Raw genomic sequence first — 4,298 nt, 5'->3', positions numbered from 1 at the left:
AAGCACCTCAGAATGAGGAGACCATCAATCAGCCTCAACTGGAATTCAAGATGGTTGCCTGCCCTGGCCTTTTGAAATCTTCCGAGGTAACCCCTCCTTTGGTACACAGAACAGCAGACATACAGAGGTGGCAGAACATCTAGGAGCCATTGTGTTCCATCCCTTCTAATTCCTCTTCCCACCTTCACCGGTGGCCTCGCAGAGGAATATGTATGTGAGCCATTCATCACTGTGTTTCATCATCTCCCAGCAGTCCCTACGCCCATCATCTGCTCCTTCCTATCTTCCTCTTAGACCTCTGCACTGGCTGTCTATAGCATTTGCTTTTCCATAATCTATACTATTTATATTAAAGAGGAAAAAATTCTTAAGTCTAAAAAAATTACCGAAATAAAATACTACTTGCTCAAGTCAGTGTTGGGCTATAACTCCCGTCTGAATAATTGCCCACACACAAAGGGAAATGAAGCATTCTGTGTCCCAGCCTCTTCGGTTTTCAAGTGCATGCACGTACGAGTTTAGCACTAGATGATATCAAAGATCTTCTTAGTCTCTAGAATTCTGTTGTTTTTATACATATTGATCTTTTTTCTCACTTCAAAAAAAAATCCTTAATCTTTATTATGAAGACCAACATCCAAGTCTCTATGACAATGAACATGAGAATCGTAGGTAGCACAGTTACCGAAATAGTGACTGAAGAGGTTCAGCATGGTTATCGATAAGCCAGCATCAATCTCACCAAAATGCGGAAGGATTAAGGATCGGTAGTGATTCCCCAAGCGGAAGCTTACGTCCGGTCTTCTGTGATGAGAACAGAGGGATGGATAGATGAACCGAGGGCAGGGATTTCAGGAATCATGTTCCCAACATATTCCAGATCGAATCAAAGTAGGAGGTGGCATTTCCCTACAGGAACTACTATACTGATCCTAAGGATCCAGCCCCCACAAGAACCATGGTCACTCCCTCAGGTATTCAAACCCAAGCAGGAAACTGTCACCAGGTGGCGCCAAACTGCAGCTAAGGTTGAGGTGAATTTGAATCATACAACGTGTATCTTGAGTCCCCATGTAATTTTTAAAATTTTTATTATTTTTGAGTCATGTATAACATTATGAGCAAATTCTGTAAATTCTGCCAACTCATTGGTCCATATGTGTAAAGCTAAGAACCTTCAAGTGTTGACCAAACTAAAGCCTTCCTCCTCTTTTTTTTTGTTTTTGGTCTTGTTTTCTTCCTTCTGAACACACGAGTTCATTCACTTGGAAAGACCAACTATTTGTTAAATTTCCATCTCCCTATGCCTTTGCCAATCCTCTTCTTTTGTCTGGGATGCATTTCCGGCCACGGCCTTTGTGTTCTAGATCTAATTAAAAGCTTTTGCTCTGAAAAGGTCAAACCTGTAGTCATCTCTCCCCAAAGTGTCACCTTCTGTGAACCTCTTTGGATCACTTCCAGCCTTTCAAAGGGCAGAGTCAATAGTCGGAGTTCTCTAGCCTTCCAAAGCACTTTGTTCATGTTTGTTATAGTTATCACATTAAGACGCCTTCATTGTGTTTGTCAGTTTGCTACTTAGTAGGAAGGCCATTCAAGCATAGGAGCAAGCCAGACTTTTTCCAACTTTGCATCATCATTGACTGAAGTCACATGGCTCTCACAATGTGCCTCTAAACACACACAACGATCGTTTAATAGAATGTGTATGTTTAACTTCTAAGACGGATTAAATTTGAGTAAGTGAAAGAAGGTAAGCATTGAAAAGGAGAGATAATGATTATTTTTCTATAAAGGAAATAAGCATTTGAAAGTGTGGGTGACCACTGTGTTCTTTGTTTTGTGAGATTACAGCTATAACAAAACATTTGTAAGCATTATAACATGTTCTTACAACAATGGTCCGCAATGAGGATGGGTGTTTGTGTGTGTTAACATTTTTTTATTTTTAAATTGACTATTTTATTTATTTACATTTCAAATGTTACCCCCTTCCTAGTTTCCCCCTCCACAAACCCCCTATACTTTTCCCCTTCCCCCTGCTTATATGAGGATGCTCCCCCCACCCACCCACCCACTCCTGCCTCAGCACCCTAGCATTCCCCTACTCTGGGTCATCAATCTTCCACAGGACCAAGAACCTTTCCTCTCATTGATGCCAGATAAAGCCATCCTCTGCCACATATGCAGCTGGAGCCGTGGGTCCCTCCATGTGTACTCTTTGGTTGGTGGTTTAGTCCCCCTGGGAGCTTTAGGAGGTCTGGTTGGTTGATATTGTTGTTCTTCCTATGGTGTTGCAAACCCTTCAGCTCCTTCAGTCCTTCCCCTAACTTTTCCATTAGGGTCCCCACTCTCAGTCCAATGATTGGCTGCATGCATTCTATGATCGTCTTTGTATAAGAGAGAATAACCTGCAAATATTCCTCGTAGTTACCCTCTTACCTACTTGATTATCATTAAAGAACAACTGGCATACTGTTTCACATTGACACCTAAAGTACTACAGCTTAGGTTCAAGTCAAGTAGTTTATTTAATGAACCAAAAAGGAATATAATCCTACCTCTGATTTTCCCAGAGAGGGAAACATAATATAGAAAATTTAGATGAACTCCAGCTTCTTCATGGCAAAATAGAAAGCAGAGGCCTAGTTCTTCCACTGCTGCTGACTTTCTTTGACCCACAGTGTAATGGGTCATCTTGATTTACTTACTTTATGAGATGGGTCAAGAAATCTGAAAAATAGTGGGAGGATAAAACTCCAAGTGGCACATTTGACTGTAAACCATAAGCTGAAAAGTCCTCCCATCCAAATGCAAGCTTACACTATAATTCCATGCCAATGCTGGGGTTCTTAGATCTTCTTTATGCTTGTGTGAAGTGCTTTAGAGATGCTCTAAATCCTTCCTGCTTTTGATCTGGTCTGGGATGCTATTTTGGCAGATAGAGGGCTTGGAGTATCCCACAGGGACTGTTTGCTTTCTTATCTAATCTTTAGTGCATCTAGCAGCAAAACAGGCCACTCGGTGATATCACTCTGCCAGATGAAGGTTGTTTGAGGATACACAACTCTTGTCGCTTTTAGTGTGCATTTGGGTAAATAACTGAAGGCATCTCCAGCTCCTGACTGCGTGTGTTTATAATCTGCAGCTCCATTTTTCATCTCTCTTATAAGGACAGGCTTCAATTCAGAACTCAGCAACTGTTTTCTAAGTAGGATTGGCCTTCGGCTTAGGCAGCCCAAGTTAAGAAACCTCACAAAAAAGCAAAGTTGGTGTGGTTGTATTTTTAATTTGCTACTACCTCCCCACTTGTGAAATCTTGGCACAGCTCACTTGGCCCGAACTTTTCACCTGTTTCTTCTTTTTCATCTCCTTAGTCACTTGTAAAAGTAACTCCAAAGAAAAAGATCCATTGCCATGTCCTGTCCCCCTTTGATCACACACAAATTGTTTGAGTAAAGCTTCATACCCTACAAGCCAGTCTGCTAAATAAGCTTTAAAGTACCCATGAGGCTCTGCAATTTGTAAAAGGGCTGATACCAATTTGGGAACTGGTGAGTTCTCTGGGTTACTTCAAACACAAGTTCCTTTTTTGGCATGCTCGACCACCTGCTAACAAACCAGAAACACACAGTAGGTTGCAAGCAATGCTCAGAAAGAAAATAAATAGATTGATGCCAGAAGCTTTAGAGACCATTACAAAATCTGAAGAAAGAAGGAATGGAGAGGGTAGACGCTGGCGACTGCAGGAGAATCTGGCTCGAACCACAAACTGAAGCATTTTCAAATTGGCAAGAAACTCAGACATAGCAAGAGAACAATGACTTGATTTACCACTGGGCAGTGGATAAATGCTACCCTATGACGCCGCTGATCAGTTTGATGATTATCTCATCCATGTGCAGGACATGCTCTTGGACTTCTCCTGCTGAGAGGGCAGCGAGTGCTCCAGGGACACTGTTGTGTCTGCTGAGTCCCCTGGTCACCGTATGGGGGTGATACCCAGAAACAGATGTTCGGCAGGTGTTGCTTCAGGCTTAGGTTCCCACCAATCAGTGATAAAGAAGAGTGAGAAATCCAATCACCTATATATATAATGACAAGGACAGTCAATGTAAAGGTGCTGCTTCTTCTTTTGAAAATTGCTATGCAAAATGTGGATAACAATGCCCATATCATTATGGCATAATTGAGAAAACAGAACATAGACAGTAGCCTTCCTTTATCAAGCAGTGAATCCCTGCTGTATTCAAATGAGTCTTGTCAAGTTGGAAGAGTTTTAAGTAACTGAGACTGCATTT

Source organism: Mastomys coucha, unplaced genomic scaffold (genome assembly GCF_008632895.1).
Source record: "Mastomys coucha isolate ucsf_1 unplaced genomic scaffold, UCSF_Mcou_1 pScaffold8, whole genome shotgun sequence".
Lineage (NCBI taxonomy): Eukaryota > Metazoa > Chordata > Mammalia > Rodentia > Muridae > Mastomys > Mastomys coucha.
This window is presented reverse-complemented; position numbering follows the sequence as displayed.